This window comes from Myotis daubentonii, chromosome 6, assembly GCF_963259705.1.
Source record: "Myotis daubentonii chromosome 6, mMyoDau2.1, whole genome shotgun sequence".
Lineage (NCBI taxonomy): Eukaryota > Metazoa > Chordata > Mammalia > Chiroptera > Vespertilionidae > Myotis > Myotis daubentonii.
In genome coordinates, this window is record NC_081845.1 from 79,131,444 (window position 1) to 79,156,339 (window position 24,896).

Sequence of the window (24,896 nt, forward strand, 5' to 3'; positions counted from 1 at the left end):
GCATTTGCGCACTGACACATATTCTCCCGTGATTAGATTAACACTGGCAAAGCCAATATGAAAAACCCACACAGATTACCACTGTCACCCGCAGTAATTACATTTATTCATTTCCATTTAGCCAAGTTTGTACAAGCCGAGCAAGGGGCCAAATAAGCAATAAACACAGAGGCAAGAAATTAAAATGCTGATCTGTTTGCTGTGAAAACAATCAAACTATCATCTTTCTTTAGGCACCTCATTCATCATCGGATAGGGCCACACTGGTGAAATGGAGGTGGGGAGCCTAATGTTATTACATGTAAATTCACTAACATGAAATTACTGCCCCTGATGTGATTTTACTAATAAATTAGTTCATTTCTACCTTTTCGCCAGAGACTTTAGGGACCGTGGAGAATTGTACATGTGTCTCGTAATCTTGCCTGCTTTATTTCAGGCTGGCTAGCTGTTAAATTTCGATTTCTTTTCACTCCCTCCCATCTGATTCTTTCGTTTTCTTGCTATGCCTTATTGGATAAACATGCCATGCAATTTGTTGTCTTCACATGTTGTTGGGAAATAAGCAGCTTAGGGACAAATTCCCTTTCGCAGGCAATGAGAACAGAATCGGGGGCATTGTGAGTATAATGGCTCTCGCAGCTAGTTGGCAGCTATTATTAATTCATTGTTGGGTGTGGTGGTTTTTCTCATTTCTGTATAAATTTTCAATTTGAAAACAGAATGGAGCCAAACTTTGCCATGTCAAGTAGCTACTGAAGCAAGGAAATCAATCTGCAAGCAGCTCCCTCCACTTGCTGGCCTCTCTGCTGGGTCTTCAAGTAGCAGACAGAGCGCAGGGGAAGGGCAGCCAATGGCTCGCAGAAGACGGATGCTGGGCCTGGGATCCTCTTCCTCCGGGGACTTGCTGGCACCATGGCATCACTTGCATAATGTTAATGCAATGTCTGCATGCAGCTTTTTAAAATTTCATTGGCTCTGGTGTTTATCCTCAACCCAATATCACAATGCGTTTTTGCAAGATTACAAATGGTTTTCTACGAAAATTACTTTGATGCCACCAGTGAAGGAGTAGAGATGCTAAGAGAACCAGAGTGGGGGAGGGGGGGCACCTCTTTGCTGGGAAAGCCCTCTCCTCCTAAAACGCCTGCTTCTGCCCCCAAATGGAGAATCTTGTGAGCTATGGCTCAATGTCAAGCCTTAGGGAAAAATAAAATATGCACAATAGTATATTCATGCGTTGTGCAGCAAAACTGTGTTAAAAAGAGTTTTTTTGATGCAGCGGTTCGTGAAAATCTAAGATGTAGGAATGGTAGACATTACACATTACACTCACTTTATACACGATCATCCAATAGAATTCCCTCATCCTGTCCCTGGAAATTGTATTAATTAAATTGGTGTGGAATGAACCAATGCAACCAGGCAATGACCAACTTGTATACTCTTTGATTTGAATTTAACTTTACACCATGCAAAGTTTCACCATGGGGAAAATTGTGTATTTTTTTTTCAGAAAAAAGTAAATGAGAGTAAGTGCCCATTTATCTAGAATTATTAGTATTAAAGTGTTTGACTAATTGGCTATTCTTGTTAATGAGTGAAATATTTGGACTAACAATTTGAAAATAATTCATACATATCTATTGACCAACTACAGTGTATAAAACCCTACACAAAATGTTGTGCCAAAACCCAAAAAATAAATGTTTCTTTCTAAAATTTAAAGTAATTCAGATTTTCTTAGTTCCATAGTGACGTGCACCTCATTGCACACCCACAGAACCTTGCACTCTCCTTCCATAGTTTTATTTGTTTGATTATTTCCTTAATATCTATCTTCCTAATTAGACTATGTTTTCCATTAGAGCAGGGGCTGTTTCAGGTTTCTCATCATTGTATCCTCATCGAGCACATACTAATGGTTAAATAATTAAATATTGAATAAATTGATGAAAAATTGAATTATACAGCCCTGTAAAAACAGAGATATGAACACTAATTCATTGAAGAGTGCTCTGAATTAGTGTTGTTGCAAAACAAATCATTTAACACATATGGCCAAGAATTACCTGTGAGCATATACTATATGTTATGTAGTCTTCCAGGTGCTGAGGATACAGCAGAGACACCAAAACTCTGACCTTTGCAAAGCTTACATTTTTAGTGAGTGGATAAAATAAGATGTTTGAAATCATGAGTGATATTTTGTTGTTATTTTTATATAAACTCCTATATTTAATGTTCATCTTCTCTTTTGGAGTCAATAATGTATTTCCATTTCAACTTTCTCAGTGCAGCACTAGGTTGAAGAAATTACATATATGCATATACGTATGTGAAATGTGTACTTTTAGATGACTCTATAAGAATATGATATTATATACACATCTATGTGTACATATATATGTGTATTTGTATATGTATATATATTTTCATAGTTAACAAAAGGCCCTCAAATATCAATGCTGCATTGCACACTTCCTTTATCCCATCCCATCCATACTCTGTCTAATTCTGATTCTCCCACAGTAAATGGTGTTGAGAGTCCCTTCCTATTCTGACACCATCTGCTTTCATGGACAATTACTGTGGTCTGACTGTGTGTCTCTTCAGGTCCATCCTGGCTAGAGGGGTGACCTCACTGCCTGCTGGACATTCTACGTTCTTTGGCATCTCCTTATGTTTATTTATGCTCTCTCCCTTCTCTTTTCCTCCTTTCCTCTCACACATCAGTGCCTTCTGTACAAAGGTGTCTCTGACTCAAGCACTAAATAACTTCTCATTGCTCTAGGTTTATAACTCATCTGACAAATAATAACATTCCACTTGGGACAATCCCACACTTCCATTGATATCATTAACTCAATTTTTTCACACAAGAAATATTTTTGTGTGTTATCCATAATGCCTGCTCTATTATTGTACCCATGATAACCTCTCAATAAATTTTTATTAAATGAATGAGTAGGTGACTGAAACCCTAAATTTTAGGTCCTTTTTGAAAAATTATTGTGGAAACTATCCATTAAATTGACATCATTTTAGCCCTACATGGTTTGGCTCAGTGGATAGAATGTTGGCCTGCTAACTGAAGGGTCCCAGGTTCGATTCTGATAAAGGGCATGTACCTCGGTTGCAGGCTCTTCCCTGGCCTGGTCATGGCTCATGCAGGAAGCAACCATTGATGTGTTTCTCTCACATCGATGTTTCTCTCTGTCTTTCCCACTCTCTTCTTCTCTTCCTAAAACTCAATGGAAAAATATCCCCAGGAGAGGATTAACAACAACAACAGAATGACATCATTCTGTCCACACCAACAGTGTCTTAGTCATGCTCTTTACCTTCTCACTTCTGCTTCAGAACAAAAAATGAAAGGAAGAACTGCGTTACCTGCTAAATTCTCTGAAGTAGCCAATAAGGATGGAATAGATGAATGGACACAGATAGAATTGCCTGCATTTTAAAGCATTCTCCAGCACTAGCTGGTTTGGCTCAGTGGATAGAGTGTTGGCCTGTGGACTGAAGGGTCCCAGGTTTGATTCCGGTCAAGGGCACCCGATCCCCAGTGGGGGTGTGCAGGAGGCAGCTGATGAATGATTCTCTCTCATCGTTGATGTTTCTATCTCTCTCTTCCTCTCTGAAATCAATAAAAATATATAAAAAAATAAAGCCTTCTCCAAACAATAGGTGCTCATAATTTTCATGTTTTCTGTTCACATTAAATTTCTGATAATTAAATATTAATATAGCAAAACTATTGTTTTAGAAAGTATTAGTTTTGTATGGTGGTAAAATGTACATAAAATACTTTCTGCCATTTTAACAATTTTTAAGTGTACAGTCCAGTGGCATTAAGTACATTCATATTTTTGTGCAACCATCACCACTATTTTCATAATTTTTTCTTCATACCAATCTGAAACTCTGTACCCTTTCAACAGTAACTCCCCATCTTTTCTCCCCTTCAGAAAATGCAACTTTTAATCATTGAAACACTGATAACATTTATAAAGAGTGTTTATGCTTTACTGAGACTAAATAGCATATCAATGAAGATTAATTTTGATTTAGTTAAAGAGTGTATACTTCCTCACAAAGGAATTACTACTGAATATTGTAAAAAATAAGAATGATCATATAGAGATAAAGACAACTCACACAAGAGAAGTAGAAGGTGTTCTCTACATTCAGTATATTCTTCCTCCACTTACTTCAATGAGTTATAAGAGAAGTTCAAAAGGCAGAAATGAGCAACTTCAGGTTTTACAGATTCTTGGTAAAACAAGGACTTATAAAATATGACATACCCCAGGTTGTACTATTTTAGCCTGCTTTAATTCTTCTGGTAATGAATCCCTTTTTCTGAGAGAGGTTTTATCCTTTATCTTATCTGATTATGAAGAATCATTTTTTTTAGAATGTATATTTTAATTTTTTGTAATTTGACATTCCATTTTGAACTGACCCTAATTCACCTATAGTGACTTACTAGTTTTTCCAAATTTATGCTATACCAACTTAAGATTTAAAGAAAGGATTATAAAAGTAAAGCATTTGTCCCCCCAGAATAGATTCTGCTGATGAGTCAACCCTTGTCTTGGGCTCACTATGTCCACTGCCTTAGTAGTTGAGAACAAGAGAAGTGATGAGAAATATTTTTCCCCCTAAAGGAGAATCAATGAGAAATCTGTTGTCTATAGACTGGAAGTAGAATGCATAATTGGAAGAATTAGCATTTATTCCTCTATTACTCAGATGAGTAGTCAAGGAAGATAAGTGACTTCCCAGAAACACAGGAGACTCAGAGAATAAAACAAAAAGACTCTGCCAGTGATTAGATCCTGTGTCGATTAAACAAACAGACAACAAAAACAAAACAAAACTGGCTAGCCTCAACCATTAAGAACTTGATAAGAAAGACCTGGTCACACAGCAGTAAGGATGGACATACAAGATGATATGCTAAATCAATTCTGGCTCCACTAAGAAAGACAGCCATGCTAGTTTGCAACCTTGAGCAGCAAAAAATTCTAGAAGATTCGTTGGTGGTGCTATTTATGGAATAAATTAAACACATGTATATGGTGTGCTCTGTGTGTGTGTTGTGTGCACCTCCCCACAGATATAGTAAAGTATTTGGACACAGCTACATGAAGTACTACGGTGAAGTTTTCCAAAGAGTAGAAAATTGCTGCTTGCCAACAAGACACTTTTGTGTGCTGGTCTCTTGGATGCCTTCCATTAACATAGCATACTTCCTCTACCTTTCTGAAATATGCTGTAAGTATGAGTAATTCCCACAATTTCCCTCCGGATCCATGGCTCTCTGGGCTAATCATAAAGATCATTAAACAGATTCACAAACCCTCCACACATATAGTAAGCAAAGGTATGGTTGAGTGTTGGTTTAATAATATGGTATTATCTTGCTCAACAACTATAATTTCCATGTTCTTATTGATTGTAATTTATAACATCATTAGCTTTCTAAACTGCCATTAACTAATGATGGACTCTGTGGGATAAACAGCTCTTTGAAATCAGTTACTGACAAGTTGGCCCCAGAAGCATTTATCAAAAGGATAATGGATCCCTATTGGAGTGACAATAAATTAGGTTATGCTCTTATCGAATTAAACAATGGATGAAGGAAAATTAGCTATCAATAAGCATCTATAAAGCCTTCCCGATTATTCCCAGTCAATTATATCAATTAGAGATCAAACAGGGAACCCCTGCAGTACGTTAAATAGGACTAACCAGAGCCCAAAGAGGCCAAATCGTGTTACAAAATGCAGCACCAGGGGCAGCTGTAAAAGAGGTAATCATTACCGCCATTGACAAAAGGGCTGCTTTATTAGAATGTGGGGATGGCCTGGAGGCTTGCTTCTGGCTAAAGGACAAAGACTCCTTAATAAAGGCGAAAAGAGGGAGAGTCTTGGGAGAGGAAGAACCTGAGAAATAAAAGGGAGAATTGTGTGAGGCAGAGCATACAGAAGGGTAAGGAAGGGGAGTCCAGAATTATTTGTATATGTGCAGCCTATCCTTTTTCTGGTACAATTAATTTTTTAAAAATAATTGTTTCCATTTTCAATTATAATTGATATACGTATTATATCAATTTCAGGTGTGCAACATTGTGATTAGACATTTATATAACTTATGAAGTGATCAGCTCATAAGCCTAGTACCTGTCTGACACCAACATAATTATTACAATATCATTGACTATATTCCCTATTACAGCCCATGACTATTTTTGATACAATTAAATTAAACCTTTGGCTTGTAAGGATGTTTTCCTGTCTTTTGTGGAGGCCATTATCACTTTTAATAAGTCTTAATTACACATATCTATAATAATAAAAGCATAATATGCTAATTAGACCAGACAACCTTCCGGGCAAAGCTGGGGCTGCCAGGGAAGCCTGGGTCCTGGGTGCCTGCCAGCAGCCAGAGGGAAACCCTGTCCCCGGTGCCAGAGGGAAGCCAGTGCCAGCAGCAGGGGTAAGGAAGGCCTACTCTTGCCCGAATTTTGTGCATCGGGCCTCTAGTATATGCATATGCATGTATAGGGAAATACTAGTAAATATACATCAATAGATACACAGGTAGATATAAATCCATACTCTACTCCATTTCATGAAGGAAGGGTCTTAACAAGCCTGTGTTCATTGTCATGAAATTTCTTCATTAAATTAGGAAGTCTCCAATAATGCAACGAGATATGGTTTGAAATGATTTGATGAGATTCAAGGGGTGCTGAAGAACATGGTGTTTTTTCTTAATGGCCATAACTGAATTTTCATACACCTTGTATAAGCAGACTCGCAATAAACACCTGTTGTTCTGATTTGACCAGAGCCTGAATTGTACACAGGGGTCAGAGGGAGTCACAAAGCACAGAATGGGGCAGCGATCATCTGAGGCTGCGAATCCAAAGCTCTTCTGACATATGTGCCTTTCTGGTCTTGCTGACATTCTTTATCAGGGTGTATATCTTTCTGCACCGTGCCTTTGAGTTTTATGAACATTTATCATGTGCTGCAGACAGATTCTGCTTTATTGTTCTCCGTGAGAAATTGCTCACCAGGAGCTGCCGCCGAATCTTTGCCTCCGCACATTTTTCACCCTTCTCGGAACCCAACATGATATCCATCTAAGGCCCTTAAATTACCTCTTCCCGTTTATGATCCTGACCAAGCTCTGCTGGGATTGGCTTACAGTGCACCGAAGCTGAATAGACCATAAAGAAGGAAGGGCAAGGCCTGGGGAAGGCAGAGTGTCATGGTCGTGATGTAATGGCCCTGGTGCCGGGAGGTGCAGAGCTCAGATTGCACTTCTGTCCTTCATCAGCTCCATGCTCAGTCAGTTTGCTTAACTTCTCTCTCCTTATTGGTAAAATAGGGATGACAAATCCGACCTTTCAAAGTTGTCCCGATGGTTGCAGGTGATGCCTACATAGTGCCTGCCTGCAGCACCAACCTTCTCCTGAATTCCCTTAACTTTGAGCTTTCAGTCCCCTTATCTGTGAAGTGCAATGATGACCCCTAAGATCTCCCTGCGCTTTTGTGAGGCTCAAAGTGACCATTAATTGAAAAAATACTGTCTGTGTCAACTTAAGCACTGGACAACTGTTAGCTGTTATAAACATCATAATAACCATTATTGCTCTCCCTTTTGTTCCAATAAGAAGCATGTTGATTCTAATGGGATGCCTTTCAGAAAAAAAAAAAAAGGAGCTGTTTTTCATCTGATTGGAATAGAATTGGCCCCTCTCCTACCCCTATGCGGACCACTGCCCCTCAGTCACTCACACCCCCATTTAGTGCCTGCTGGTAAACATGTGTGCTGTAACATTGGCATTATGTTGACCTCTCAGGCATTCGGGGCTACTTCCATCCTCAAGGAGTTGTAGGGCTCCTAATTCCTAAATCCCCACGATCGATATCCTATGTCATTCTCAGTGCCTCCATCCTGGGCAGGAGGAGACCAGGAAAGCCTCCAAAGGCATTGATCATTTCTCCTAGTCCTCTTTCCCACATGATGGTTTGGAGATACAGGGGTATCAGAATTGCTATAATCAGAAGAGGATTGATTTGGACAGGGACACCAAGCATTATTCATGAGAGGGCACCGGGGTCACCCAGCTGGTCCTAGCCAAACACCGGAAATGGTTCACCACCTAAAAGGTTCACTTCTACAAGGTCAAGTTATCTTATTCTTTTACTACTGAAGGAAAGGCAACAACATTTAGGGAAAATGTCCTTGGCTGCAGCAAATGAGCTTGTAAATGCAGGAAACGACCTACAAGCACATTCTCCAAAACAAAATGTACCTCGCCGAGTTATGATAGCTCAGGAAAAGGTAGGATTAATTTCAAAATATCTGAAAAGATGGCTCAATGTGTAATTACCCTTTGTAGTGTAAAGAGAGCTTAAGGGTTTGGGTTTGTACGGGGCTTAAAATATCGGGAAAACTGTCTCAGTGTTGGCACTGTGACAAAGCTCTTGGCAAATGCTAGGCGGTGGTGGTCTTTCAGGGACAAGCACAGTGCTCTCACCTCTGAGCCCCCCCCCCCACCGCACCCCCCCCCAACAAAAGGTGCATTAAGATTGTTGTGATGATTAAATGAGATAACACAGATAAACCACTTCATACTGTCCTGGGAACATGTCAAAAGCTTTATAAACGCAGGCAACACTTTAAGTGTTATTTTTAGAGAGCTAACATTTGTCAAGTTTCTACGGTGTGTTAAGCACTTTACTTACATGTGGGGGTTTTTTGGTAAACCTTCTGAGTCTTTGTTTCCTCTTATCTAAACCGGTAGCCCTCATTTAAAAGTTAGAGTGCCAATTTACTAACGATGGCACACAGTTTGTAAGTGGTGAACCTAAGATTCAAACTCCTGCTTTTCTTACCAAATGTCATGCTCTTTCCACTACCCCTTGCTGTCTCCCAGCCAAGGCTCTTGTGAATCATGTCTGTATTTATTTTTTTATTTTATATATCCATTACTTTTACTAAAAATTGGACCCATCTCTCAAGAGTAGTTTATAGACATTAACAAAAACAGTGGTTCTCAACCTTCTGGCCCTTTAAATACAGTTCCTCATGTTGTGACCCAACCATAAAATTATTTTCGTTGCTACTTCGTAACTGTAATGTTGCTACTGTTATGAATCGTAATGTAAATATCTGATATGCAGGATGGTCTTAGGCGACCCCTGTGAAAGGGTCGTTCGACCGCCAAAGGGGTCGCGACCCACAGGTTGAGAACCGCTGAACTAAAAGAAGATGCCAATTATACTTTAGAAAAGAGGGAAAGGAAATGCTATTCTTTATTCTACTTGTGTTTAAAAGAAACAAGGAACTACACTTACCTGCAAATTACAGAGCCATATTTCCCCTGCATTTGTTTAAGAGTCTCTCCTGTCTGTGGATCATATAACATTAAGTCCTTACAACCAATAAGCATCAAGTGCATAGATACAGTCTGACAGTTGGAGGAAGTGAACTATGAAAATATGTGGCCCTTGTTTGAAGAAATAGGTAGTTGAATATTTGTAGAAGTAGCCTAAAAAATAACAGCTGAGCTCTTCTCTGGGGATATCACAATCTTATAGTGATATAACTATTTCTTCATATAGGGTCTAGGAGTAGGTGTGCTCCTATACATACATCTAAGATTCTTCGTTTTTGTAAACAATTACTTATTGAGATCATTTCTACATACATAGCACTGTTTTATGCACCAGAAGGTGTCAAGATGGGTAGGGGAGATATATCTAGAGGTAGTGGAAGGAGGTGAGCATCAGAGACAAACTTGCAACCTGAATTTGAGAAGCATGCATGGGAGAAAAATTGTATATACATTGAATACAAATGGAAATTTTAAAACATTTTATCAACATAGATAGGACAGTCATCAAGTGGAAATGAGAGTAGGGAAAGAGATTATAATACATATTATCTCTTCAAAAATGCTTACAGACTAGCTAAGTTACATTGATTTGATTGACTCAAGTCCATTTGTCAATGACATCTTTTTTTTTTTTTTTTTGCAACATTGCCCATTTTATGCTCCCATCTCATTAGTCAGAGGGGTCACATGTAGATACCAATTGCTAATACTTCCTACACACTTCTCTAAACCTCATTTTCTTGTTACTTCAATAAGAGAGAGAAATGAAAGTGAGCATTTACTAAATTAGCCCAGGAGGACTAGTGTCTTTCCTGACTTGCTCCATGCAGACCTTAAACATGAGAAACTGCCTGATAGATGTATGATTTGCCAAGACAGACTCTAAAAGGTACAAGAAAAAAAATCTTAACACAAATGCTTCTTAAAGCGTAAATATATATTTAAAACATTTGTAGCCACACATTATGAAATGCGTATTAATGTTAGCAGTAGACAAAATGATACTCAATAAAATGAAGATTTTAATTTGGCACAATGTCTAAAATTAGCCAGTTAAATTAGCTACAGTAGTTAAGGTTTATAAATTAGCTTCACTGAAGACACACAAGATTTCTAAAAAAAAAGAAAAAAGCATTAGCAGTGAACATGCATTTATCACTGGGAAATAGACACTCTGCCACATTGCTTTTGAAATCATCTGGGCAGCCTTGAATGAACTGGTAGCAGTTTCATTAAAGGCTTGTTGGCGTAATTTGGTCTGTGATTTCAATTTGTTCAACTGGCCACTTTAAAGAAAGTTAATTTCTCTGCATGCTTACACTTATTGCCTGGTGCTCCCGCATTTACACATCAGATTTCCACGAACAATTTCTGCCTTCAATACCCAGGACTTTCCCCAAGATCCATTTAACATGTATCTATTGAGCACCTACTAAGTGCAAAATATTGTTCTATGTCCTGAGGACACAGCAGTGAGCACAGCAGAAATTCCTGACCTTATGCTTTTGTTCAATTTGAAGGATACCAATGAAAAACACGATAAAGAAGTAAAATATAAACAATATCATGCTTATATAAATGCCCCCCCCCCCAAACACACACACACACACACAAATTGAAGCAGAGTTGGAGGATGAGAAGCATATCAGGATGAAGAAGGGAAAAGAGTATTAAAAATTAGATGAAGGCCAGGGAAGATCTCCCTGAGAAGGTGCCAATTAAGCTAAGATATGAAGGAAGTAAGAGAGGAAGCCATGAAGATATCTTCTAAATGGCAAGTGCAAAGGTCCTGGGGCAGGAGTGTTTCTAAAGGGCCTCAGGAACAGCAAGGAAGCCTGAGTAGAGTGAGTGACTGGGGAAGCTTAAGAGCTGAGGTCAAAGGGTAAGGGGGACAGACCAGGTAGGAACATGTCAGCTATGGCTAGGACTTTGGTTTTTACTCTACATGAGATGAAAAGTTATTAAAAGATTTTGGACAAAGAAGAGACACTTATATTAAGAGTGTCTTTTAATTTTGAACTAGCAACACAGTCAGATGAGGGAACCAACTGGTTGTTGCTGGGATGATGAAAAAACAGTGAGAGTCCTAAGAGTGATGAGAGAACCCAGCAATAATGAGGGAGAAACCTCGCTGATCTCTGTATTCAACATTGTGTATAACCAACAGCACATTTCCTCTCCATATCTCCCAGCCCTTTCCCTAAATCATCCCAGAAATGCAGATAAAACGAAAAAGCAAAAGAGTACCTTAGTACCTTTAGACCTCGATTAATTGATGTCACTACCTACAGATATTTTATTGGAGTAATGACCCTCCAAAGTTGCAAGTTTCAAAAATAAGTTTTAATGAGCAAATCCCTTACTTTTTAGGACTTGCACCTTTTTTTTTTACCACTAGCTGCTTTGCAAATGGGCCCATATTGCTAGTGCAGGATAAAAGTTTTAACTGTCTGACTTGCTCTTCACCCTGGGGGTATGTTACCATAAAAAAGGAATTGAAATGCATGTTCATTAATATTCACCTGGTATAAATTACCATCTTAGGCAAGTGCCTGCCTATCTGCTTATAGAAAAAGACAGTACACAGAAAGCTTGATAGTAAATTCTTTCCTTAAACCACAGCAGGTACAAATTGCAATGCCCATGAGCTGAACTTAGTGCACATAGGAGGACGTGGGGCACTCCTTGTTTGGCGATGAAGCAGTCTCCAGTTTTGTAATGGGATGGTTTTCAAAATTGTCTCCTTATCCTATAGCTTGGAACTTTAAAGACATTTGCCCTGAGAAGCAAGATTATTGACGATGTTTGGGTTCCCAGGTGAACTCCTGAAGCCTCCTTAACCCAGGGTAGAGTCGGATTGTGGTGAAGATGTGATGTTTGGGAACAGCAGGTCAAGCACAGGGCAGGGGGCAGGAGGAGAAAAAGGAAAGGGAAGAGGAAGAAGAAAAGGTTTCTTCCCTCATTTCAGGCCCCTTGAGTCAGACCCAGGTAACATTTAGAGACTGATGGTGTATCAGGTATTTGTTGTCTCTCTTCTAATAGAGATCTCCTTCCCTCTAACCAGGAGCCCTCTTCCCAAGTCTCCAGGGTCTTAAGCCAACATCACGGAACTCTCTGGCCTGCCCCTTCCCAAAGGGAGCCACAATTCCAAATGACTCATCTCACCTCCATCTCAAACAAAGTTCCATCGTCTTCAGGACATCTGATCGGAACTGTAAGTTGGGAAGAAAATGGATCAAACCATTTCATTTCAATGAGTAAATGACTGATCAACCCGTCATATATCAAGTGTAAAAAAAGGAACATATATTTTTGCTAATAAATTTAGAATTGGTAGAATTTCTGTTAGTATGGCAATATGACATGAAATACACACACACACACACACACACACACACACACACAGGAAGTGGTCAGAGGAAGCCCACCAGGAAGGGTGCCTGGTGCTGGGGCAGCCCTCATAGACTTAATTGGCCTGGTGTTGCTCAGCATTTTCTTTCACTGATTTTGATCTTTGGCCTGAGATTTGATATTCCAAAAGATGCAATGGAGGCGGCAGTGTTTGTGGTGACAAACCTAGGTTCTGGTGTGCCTGGGAACATGGGGAAAGTGATAGGGAGTGGGGAGGCAGAGCACAAGGTGACACTTTAATTTTGGCATCAAGTCCAAAAGGTAAGCGCCCGCATCCCCAAGAGCCATGCATGCTCACTCATGTTCACTTTACTTTCTTGTTACATTTTTTTCAAACCCAATGAGTATGAGTTCTGAGCAAAATAAGCTGTTTTAAAAGCAACTTATTGTCATCCTCATAAAAACAAAGCATTACAATAACTTACATGGAGAATATAAAGCATTTCTCGAGTCTTCTATCATGTCTTGGTGTCTGCAAGCTAGGGGTTTTATGACACTTTTCTTTTTAAGTAGAATATTACCTTTCAGCTTAGAAATGAATAGTAAGCCCCCGAAGTTTTAGCTCCATGAAAATAAATAAGAATCATGCCTAAAAGAAGAACCCAGAATAGTCACCACTTAAAAAAATAGAAAAGCAGCTGAGCCACTACCATAAAACAAGACTAGAAGAATTCCGAAAGACAGTCAATTTATATAGCTGCACTCAGTGGCATAGCTGAAATTCCACAACCTCCAAGCGCATTTCCGCAAACAAATCTGGCTTAGTTTCTTTCTTCTCCCCTCCTCCTCTAAGCACCCTATCCTGGGTCCCCACCCCACCATAAACAAAATGCTTCCATCATAAACCTAAGAGCTGACCCACTGTCCCAGTTCCTTACTAACTACTGGGAATGCCCAAGGGAGGAGCACCCATAGCAGGAAGCATTATGAATGGGCTTGAAAAGAAGAGGGAATTTTTATTGATGGCTCCCTTCCTCCAACCTCCTAGGTGCCTTTGCATAAGTTGCTAACAATCAAATTACTTAAAGTTCAGGCCCTTGGAACTTGTGAAGTGATCATTCCTTTCTACAGAGCACAGTGGGGGTAATTCTTAGTTTTATTTGTTTTCTTATACAGTCACTGTATCCCTCTTCTTCTTTAATTCATGCTCCTATGGTTTCCCCCTCTGTGCCTCAGCTATATATTACTTTGAAAAATCAATAAATCCTTTGCACATAATAATGCTCACCTACACCGCCTCACAGGGGTGCTGTGATGGGTAATTAATTAATGTGTGTAAAGAGCTGGGGTATCATGCAATGCAAGACACCCTATCCATGCGAAGAAGCATTATTAATAAGTGTTATTACCCAAATGCCTCTAGATGTCAGCAAAACATCTTTTTAAACATATAATTGGGCAGCCAGTTTTGCAAAGCCCAAGTTCATTCTTTCTCCCTGTGTAGGGCAGACACAGGGAGGATGCAAGGGCAGCAAGGTTAGTGGAGCCTTTTCTTGGGGGTGAGGGAGGCTCATTCAACCTCAGAGGATGAACTTTGAATAGAAGTGAGCATCGGGACAAAGCGGCACTTGAATGCCTTGAGGTCTGAATGGGGGGCAGGCTGGGTCATTTTCTGGACATTCCATATGAAAGATCGGTCTTTCCTCCAAAAATAGTATTTCATTTCCTGATCTCCGAAGTAACTGGTGTTGACAGTGAATGGATGGGAAGAGAATATATAAATATATATATATATATATATATATATATATATATATATATATATAGATTAATAGATTAGATATAGATATAGATCTATATCAGTCTATATGTCTGTTATGTATACATATTTAAATATATGCCCATTTTCTCTCTCCACACATGAATGTATCGATGAGAATTTCACAGAGGAGAAATAGGTGTGAGAAATTCTAAATATGCTCAATCCAGTGATGGCTGCTGTGTGGGTTTTATTCCCTGATGGAAAGATGCAAATAAAAATTATGGCAATTTTCCCTAGCTGGTTTGGCTCGTCGGCCTGCGGACTGAAGGGTCCCAGATTCAATTCTGGCCAAGGGCACATGCTTGGGTTGTGGGCTCGATCCCCAGTAGGGGGTGTGCAGGAGGCAGTCAATATCAATGATTCTCTCTCATCATTGATGTTTCTATTTCTCTCTCCCTCTCCCTTCTTCTCTGAAATCAATAAAGAAATATATTTTTTGAAAAAGTTTTTGAAGAACTTATGGCGATTTCCCACTAAGTGCAGGTAATGACATTCCAGAATGATCTTCAATAGGGAGCACAGCTCAACCTAAATGACCAATTGATATTTATGTCAATAACCAGTTTTTCACTTTCCTGATTTCTTGCTGTCCATCATGTGAGATGTTACAGTGGAGAGGGGAGCCACAGCCAGTATGTAGAGGCTTCTCAGGCACGTGAGTGCCAGGTGGTGCCAAAGTGAGATCATAAACTCCCCTGGGAAAGAGCATTCCATCCCAGTTATTTTAATTCATCCCAACACACTTTGATTTAATGGTTGAGTGCTAAGTTAAGACAATTTTAGACAATTTAGCCTAGCAAACACTTCTCAGGGAGGTAGAAGTGTTATTTCAAAGTCCCCAGGATTAAAAAGAAATAGTTTTTACATATTATATTTAAGTCAAGTACAGCAAAGCAGGCCTGTAATTCATATAATTTTTCCATGATCCAATATGATACAATGTTTCTTTTTTCTTTATTTTTTATCATCATTTTCCCCCTATATCTTCTCCTACCTCCACTCATCCTCCTCCCCCCAGCAGCCACCACACTGTTGTCTGTGTCCATGAGTTATTTCTCTCTCTTTTTCTTTTTTTCTCAATACCTCCCTCCTCTCCCAACACCCTCTTCCCCCTCCCACCATCAGAGCTGTCTGCCTGCTCTCTGCCTATGAATCTGTCTCTATTGTGCTTTAAGGGAGTTTCACGAAGAAGATACACTGCTTATTCTGTGTTTGTCTTTGGTGACCAGGGAGGTCCTTCGGAGAATCTGGCTCCCAGGACAGAGCAGACACCAGCCCGGGCCCCAGGCTGGGCGTCCGTACACAGGCCTGCTCTGCTTGGGCAAGAACAGAACTGCCCTCCGTGACTCCGGACAGCTTTCTCCTGAGCAGACCTCGAGGCTCTGACCACTAGGGTACGAAGGAATAGGGTCTGGGCTTGGCAGTGACAGTGAACATAGTCATTTGCTTCACTTGACTGTGCCTCAGTCAGTCTGGCTGACAAATCTGAGCCCCACGGTGGTCAAGGAGAGAGGGGAATGGGCAGCAAGAGAGGAAATGTAAACATGGTTTACTCAGCGTTTTCTTCAGTCTATTTAAAATCACACCTAGAATAGTGAATCGCACAGAACATGGCTACAATCTTGGAGCAACAAACATAAAACTCCTCAGGAGCATTTCAGAGATTTGGAGATGAGTTTCCTCCAGGGGCATGGCTGGTGGCCCATTAGAAAGTTCCGGGGCACAGGTGCCCTCAGTGCCCCTTCTTACTTAACCTCCCCACCTGTCTGCTCTGCACTCTCGCCTGCTCCTCTGCACAGGTCTCCGTACGTACGCAGAGACTGAGCCAATCTTTCCGTTTCCCAGTTCCCCTCACGGGATTGTCATAAGGCTTAATTAAATAATGTGCATAAAGCGTTCGGCTGTTGGGGTGTCCCTGGATAAAAGGCAGAGCACAATATTATTGTGATTATTATTAATTAGGATGATCCTGTTGGAGGCAAGGGATGTTTCCCGTCCGCCTTGGAGAGCTCTCCCCTGGCCTTCATCTGCAGAGGGTTTGCAATGGGGATAGCTGAACTTTATCGTGCCTGACCTTAGAGACATCTCAGGGAGCGAGGGGGTGGCCAGGAGAACGGATGACCTGGAGACTCAGGAGTGATTTTAAGAAGGATCAAGGGAAATTTTGCAAATAACCCACTAGGGCTGCTCATTCTAGGACTCCTCCCCTCAAAATAATCAGAAATTGTTATTAAAGGATTGGCTTAAGAATCCCTGGAGAATGTACTAGGGATCATTAAGAACCAACGTGGAGTCACCAAAGACAAGCAGTTTCTTCAGTCTCCTGTTCTTCCTTTGATAAGAACATTATTCCAAGAATTAGGGCGATGTAATCGACAGAGAAGCAAAACTTTGGAAAAAACATTTGAAAAAGCCTTTTATGAGAGCCTCGTGGACAAGTTTCAGGGCCGCTGATTATACATGCGTAAGTGGTCAGCATGCAAACAGCAGAAACCACAGGCACCGGTTACTGGTCAGGAAAGTGCCGGGTGGCAGGGCTCCGTCTGAAGTCTGCCTTGTCCAACATCTTCTTAAACTTTATTTATTTTATTTTTTAAAATATATTTTATTGATTTTTTTACAGAGAAGGAAGGAGAGGGATGGAGAGTTAGAAACATCGATGAGAGAGATCAATCAGCTGCCTCCTGCACACCCCCCAGTGGGGATGTGCCCGCAACCAAGGTACATGCCCTTGACCGGAATCAAACCTGGGACCCTTCAGTCCGCAGGCCGATGCTCTAGCCACTGAGCCAAACCGGTTTGGCGAACTTTATTTATTTTTATTTAAGTCTAGTTGACATTTAATATTATATTAGTTTTGAGTCTATAATATAGTGATTCAACATTTATATGCCTTATGATATGATCACCACAATAAGTCTAGTTACTGTCTTTCACCTTAAAAAGTTATCACAATATTATTGACTCTATTCCCCTTCACTTTTTAAATCCACCCCCATCCCTGTCCCCTTTGGCAATTATGAGTTTGATCTCTGTTTCTCTGATTCTGTTTTTGTTTTTATCATTTGGAATGACAGTAAATATATCGAATATTTTTTAAAATGTGGATAACTGGAGCTTGATAAGACTAAATCTTAGAAGATAAAACTCAGCATGAACACATGTAAAGCTTTATAAACGAAACCACCCAACCCTGGGCAGACTGAGATGTGGCTTAGCACAGAATATGTGAGTTTGGGCACTCACAACTTGGCGTTGGGCTGTGGCAATCAAGAAAGCTAGATACAATTCAGACTTCCTCAAGCAAGTATATTGTTGAGTCCTAGGCAGAATATGAAGGAAAATCATAGTGTCCTAATATATACTATATTTTACTTTTTAAAATTTCCTTACCCTGTCCAAGTAATAGGGATTACATGATTTGTAATGATGCAGAGGGTTCAAAGCCCCATTACATACCAATGAAAAAGAGAGATGAGGTTGAAGGCACAGAGCATTGAAGGCCTTTCTTATGCTGCTGTTCTAGGGTAAGACATCACTCGGTTTTCACTGTTTGCACAAGAGAGAGTTTGGGATATTTATTGGAGCTTATCAGGTTTATCAAAAGAGACAACAGCCCGGGCCCGGGCATTCAGTGGTTAGAGCACTGGTCTATGCACCCAAGGGTTTCAGTTCCATCCCCAGCTGGTCAGGGCTACCAATAAATATGTCTGTGTCACATCAAAAATCTCTCTCTCTCTCTCTCTCTCTCTCTCTCTCTCTCCCTCCCCCACCCCTTCCACTCTCTCTAAAAAAAAATCAATGAAATTTTAACAACAACAACAACAACAACAACAACAACAAAAAGACAGAGGGAGAGAAAGTAGCCAGAAAAGAAGGAAGACATTTTTAAATGACTTCTTCTGTCTATAATATTTATCCAAATCCTATTCACTTTCCCAATGTTTCCACACCCAGGCTATTTCTGACTACTCTGTCCCTTGATCTTGAGGGATTAATGTGGGTGGTTAGTCACTTGGTAATTTGCATAGTTATTATAAAAGCACCTCCTACCTTTCTCTTGTAGTCTCCTTAAAGACCTTTGACATCCTCCATGGTATGATTTTAAATTCAGGTACCTGGCTCTAGAGCCTCTCTAAAATTTTTGAAAAATGTTTTTTTGGGGTATGATAGTGTATGTCTCAGTGCTATGCACATAGGTGACCAAGATTATCTTGGTTTTCAATTGCTCAGAAGACTAGGTGAGATTCCTTAACCTTACATTTCCTCATTTTGCTTTTAGTACCCTTAACAACAAAAACAAAAAAACCCCAAAGAAACTTAATTGAGTATTTAACTTTTTCTTAATTGACTTTTTCAGAGGAAGAGGAAGGGAGAAAGAGATAGAAAGATTGAGGAGAGAGAAGCATTGATCGGCTGCCTCCTGCATGCCCCCTATTGGAGATCGAGCCTACAACCTGGGCATGTGCCCTGACTGGTAATCGAACCAGAAACCTCTTGTTGCAAGGGTCAACATTCAACCACTGAGCCACACCATCCGGGTTGAGTATTTAACTTTTCCTGGCTTGCTGCTCTATGGACTTAATGGGAATAGAAGGTAGCTGAGAAGCCTGAAGGAGACACGATCCGGAATCAGAAACCCTCTCCTAACGACCAAGATTCTTTGGGTTTCCTTCGCCATTTGCAGGGCTAATTTATCGCCTGAAGTATTACCAGAGCCATCTAGTCTGTTTAATTTCACAAAGTTTCACTTCCTCTCCATCCATAAATCTCCTCATTCCCAGTTTTATGCCAATGATGATGCTCTGCGGCTGCATTAACTAAAAGAGTAATGGAAAGTTCGAAGTAACTAATGACCCAAAGTTTCCTGGGAGAACTTTAAAAAACTGCCCAGGGGATTGAATTTCTGATCCTCAGACTCTTGCTCTGTGGCAAAAACCCTGCCCCCTACAAATGTCTGCTCCTCTTTAATACACTTCTATTACAATTTGATTAAAAAATTATTTCTGGTTATTAAAAAAAAAAAGCAACAAAAATCAGAATGTCCTTAAAGGAGAGGATGGAAGCTGGCGGTGGGAAGTTACAAACAAATGCAATCAAGCATCTGCAAAAGCAGTTCATAAAAAACTGAGACACTGAAACGCATGCTCTCTCCCTCTCTTACCCCTTTTTTTCTAGTCACTCCATCCCTCTCTGTGTCTCTCAACAAAGGCCTGAACAGTCAGAAATGGAGACACCCTCTGCCACTTAATAGCACCTCTGTTGATCCTTCTCCAGTAGGTGTTAAGTATTGAGAGCAACAGCACCTCTTGTCACCAGCTGCGGATGGGGAGTGGCTGCCTCAGGGGGAGCTGAGTCTAAAAAATCCACCACTGAGAAAAGGCAATAACAGAAGTCTGTTGCTGTCTAACCTGCCATATAAATGAAACAATCAAACAAGACAACAAAGGAAACTCCAGCAACCACCAGAGGCAAAAGCAGTTGGTGTAATATATCCTGCCTCAGTGATTATTTTTAGTTTCCTTCCATCCTCTCCTTTAAAAAAAAAAGCAACAACTCTAATTTAGATTAACTGGGGGAAAACATTAAATAATTCAAGAGTCAGAGTGAGAGAGGTGAGTAACACAGAGGCAGAGAGGGCACACACCTGAATTAAATTAAAAACACATTGATACTTTGAAATGTCTGTGTGAACATGTTTGTAATCAATGGATATTGGAGATTGTTTAAGAATCAAAGGAGAGGCCAGTCATCAGAGTTTCAGCCTCTGTTCCTTTCTTCGTGCTCATGAATCTATACTCTAAACGCACCAAGGCCACTCTGAGAAAGGCTCTTCATGAATGGGAGGAAGAGAAAGAATTATTTATCTCAATCATTTTCATCTGTTGACAGCTGTAGGCTTCCTCTGGGCAGAGTACTGCACAAGATGGACCAGCAGATAGAAAATTGTCTCCCTGAACTTGTGTGGCAAAGGTGTCTGCAAATGTTACTAAGTTATTTCTTACCAAAGTGGTTTTTCGTACTACTTCACCCAGCATCCTGGTGTCAGGGGGCAAGGCTGACCACTGAATTCTCAATGGCACGCTGGAGTCCTTTGGACTCAAGAAAGATTTGAATACTTGAACACAAATTCATGGAATTTTGTTAGTATAAAAATTATTTTAGACAACTCTGGAAATGGTCTTGCTGGTACAATTAACACCTGAGAATAACTGAGGCAGGTGCCTCATTTATCGCAAACTGCAGCCTCCTAAGGACTGAGGCATGACTAGATCGCTCACTTACCTTCTCTCATGACGGGATGACATTTATTCCAATAATCTCCTCACACTGAACAATTTTGTTCCGTCTAGTCAAATATTAAACACTTTAAGGCAGTGGTCGGCAAACTGCGGCTCGCTAGCCACATGCGGCTCTTTGGTCCCTTGAGTGTGGCAACAAAGTTTCAATCGCACTGTACGTGTGCGCCCGCACGTGGTATTTTGTGGAAGAGCCACACTCAAGGGTCTGCAGTTTGCCAACTACTGCTTTAAGGTGTTAGATCTCTTTTCACTAACCTCCCCTTACATTCATTAATGCTTTAATTACTGATACTCCTCTGAGAGACATAAGCAGTAAAAAATGGATACAAAATGTGGAATTTCAGATACCAAGGCAGGCCAACGGTGAGTAGAATAGACTAGCAAGATGGAATGCTGTGCTCAATGTAGGAAAGAATGAGGACATTGAGATATGAATGAAGTAGCAGGGTTCTACCATTGTTTAGACCACGACCTTTAACCCAATGTCCAGGAACACAGGGCAAGTGCACCCGGAGGAGGCTGCCTCTACCCCTAAAGGCAGAAGCCCTAAAGCTGGGTGGACTAGGTTGGGGTACAAGTGCATGTTGCAAAGGGAGTGAGAAAGCAGAGTGTCTGCTGTTTGTGAAATCACAACACAGGGCGACATCCACCATCCCTCACTAGAGACTAGACAGAAGAAAATCCTGGGAAAGGAGGGCATGACTGAAAGCCGATGTAAGCAGCTGTGAGCAATGGGCAGAATGGGAAATGGCCCAGAGCCATGGCTGGCATGGGGATTTCCAGAGCCACAGGAAGGGACCACAGCTGGATTTTACAGAATCCTGTGGTCTCCCATGTGGCCAGGAAAGGAACGGTTAAGGTCAAGACTCTGACTTAGTGACTGAAGGCAAAACTTCCTTGGAGAGAGGATAGCAATGGCATTAAGTGTAGCCCTATAGAGATCTTTCTGGAGATAGAAGGGAAGTGTACGTCAATAATTTTATTGTATTGCATAAAACCACATCCTTATTAACACAGGTTTGTTTATTTAAGGTTATGGTATGATGACTTATTCATATAATATGTACAATTAGTCTGCATGCTCAATAATGGCAATTCTGTCTGTGCAGAGGGTCAAGCACCTGACTCGGGGCTGTGGTCTATGTTGGCTCTGATCTGTGACAAATAATCATTTGCTTGTAGTGTTACCCCCCCAAATGCTCCTTTTTCAGGGATAATATAAAGTCTACCCATTTATCTTCCCGGGGCTGCTTCTCACTTAGCTTGCCTCTTATTCTTGTCTTTGGATCTCTGGGTCTCTGTCTGTTTTCTTCTTCCTCCCTTTCTTTATTTTTTTTTTTTAAAAAAATATCTTTTATTGATTTTTTACAGAGAAGAAGAGAGAGGGGAAGGAGAGGGATAGAGAGTTAGAAACATCGATGAGAGAGAAACATGGATCAGCTGCCTCCCGCACACTCCCCACTGGGTACGTGCCAGCAACCAAGGTACATGCCCTTGACCAGAATCAAACCTGGGACCCTTGAGTCTGCAGGCCGACACTCTATCCACTGAGCCAAACTGGTTAGGGCTTCCTCCCTTTCTTTTTCCCGCCCTCACATGCCTCTGAGTTTGTTCCCCGTTCATCTATCTTATGCGTCTGTGTTTCCCTTACAAACAATATATATAAATATAAAGTTACTGCACTTAGTAGTCATCATAGCTGACATGTATGGATATTACTAGAGGCCTGATGCATGAAGATTCATGCAAGAATGGGCCTTCCTTCCCCTGGCTGCTGTCACTGCCTTCGCTCTGGCCAGAACCACCTTTCTGCCTTCCCACGCTGCCCAGAGGCCTGGAGCGACTGGGGCAATGCAGAACACAAGCATCCCACCCTGGCCACCCAGAGCCTGCATACACAAATTAACTCGCCATCTTTGTTGGCTTAATTTGCATACCCACTCCTGATTGCCTGGTGGACATGCCGAAGGTATGATCAATTTGCATCTTTCTCTTTTATTAGTGGAGATGGGCATCATTTTTTCATTCCTTATGACAGCCCTATCATGAGAGTAGGTAGGTACCATTATAATGAGGAAAGTGATCAAACATGGTCATCCAGGAAGTGACAGCTCTAGGGCTTAAACCCTAGTAATCAGCTCTGAGCCCATGCTCTTTTTTATTTTATGTTTAATTTTTATTAATTTCAGAGAGGAAAGGAAAGAAAGAGAGAGATAGAAACATAAATGATGAGAGAGAATCATTGATTGGCTGCCTCCTGCACTCCTCCTACCGGAGATCAAGTTCGCAACCTGGGCATGCACCCTTGACCAAAATCGAACTCAAGACCCTTCAGTCTGCAGGCCGACACTCTATCCACTCAGCCAACTGGCTAGGGCTGAGCCCAGGCTCCTAACCTTCACACAATACTGCCCCCTTTATGAATAACACGTGTTCAAAAATAACTTCCTTGGGCAACAAGACCTTAGGCATATTTTACTACTTTGCAGCTCATAAAGTTCTTTTACATGCACTATTTCATTTCACCTCTGCATGAAGAAAAATGACTGTCATTAGAAAAATAAACAGATTTACTTTCGGGATTCTGCAGAACCAAGGTTCAGATTCGATTCTTGGGATCTAAGTTGAGTGCTTTTCCTGCTTTTCAACTACTTTCACTGCAGAATAAGCATTCTCCTGGCAGGATCCAGGTGGCCTTGAAGACAGAATGTATGAGCTGGGCATATTGCAGGAAATAGAGGGATAGAGTGGCCAAAGAGGAGATGAGACAGACAGGAGAGGGGATTTGGTGGAGGGCTGGCCCTGAGTCCAAGAAAGAGCTTTGACTATAGAAATTAATGAAAACTTTCCTTCTCTTAAAAAGCATCATTTCAATGAAGAGTATAGATCAGACCAGTGCTTTTCAAACAGTAATGGAATCCCCTGGGGGTCTGATTAAAATGTAGATTCTGACTTAGAAGACCTGGGGTGGGGCCTGTGATTCTGCATTCCTAACAACTCCCTGGGCATGCGTGTGCTGCTCCTCCGTGGACCATACTTAGAGTCACAGATTTTCCTACCCTAGTTTTATGAACTACATGATTTTTAAAAATTCTTCCCCAGTCAAACATCTCTATTAGTCCGCAATCATCCTGCCAACCTCCCCCTGATAGAAGCCTGCTAGGCTAAGGAGTCTAACTCTGAAGTTCCAATTACAGACACAAACAATCACTTTGACCCAGGAACTGTCTGGCTCATGTGGCTACTAGTCTCCAACTAAAAAGCACTTAGATTTTTCTGTGAGTTAATAAGGCAAAGGGATTTCCTGTCGAGACCCCCCCACTCACCCCCCAAAAAGAAATTTCTAGAACTTTTTTACATTTTGCCTCAGGACACACCTGCCCTGAATGACCTACAGGAATAAGTTAGGACCCAGACCCTAGCGCAAGCCCTTTCTCTTCATTGGGAGCACAGAGCTTTCACTGGCAGATCACACAGGGCTGAGTGGCAGTCCTAGGGTGCCCGCCCCACTTTGACACCAGCCCTTTGAAATGATATTAGCGCTGGCTAATGGTCTGTAAATGTGTCAGAATGATGCCACCTAGTGCCACCGATGCCATTTTCCCTTGTGAAGTCGCACTGGCGGCACCACAGCAAGCCAGAATATAATCAGTGTTAATTTGGTTTTTCACTGAACGACTACTGCGCAGCATTCGTGGCCTCCACTCTGGGCTCACAGGGAAGGCTTTATTATTTTGTTATGCAAACTGAGGGTTTGGGGCAAGAGTGGGGGCACTTACCTTTGGCTCCTTTTGGGGCTGATGTCTTAGAGGCACTTGATCAGTAAATGTTAATGGGATGTGTGTGATTTGGAATTTTTATTTTGCTTTCATTTTCAATTCTATGGTCTCATAGAGGTCTGGAAAGGAACCTAGGAGGAGAAATATTTTAAGTCCTACATTATGTCCCCCTTTGGACAAGATAACACCCCAAACTATCCAGCTAGAACAATACC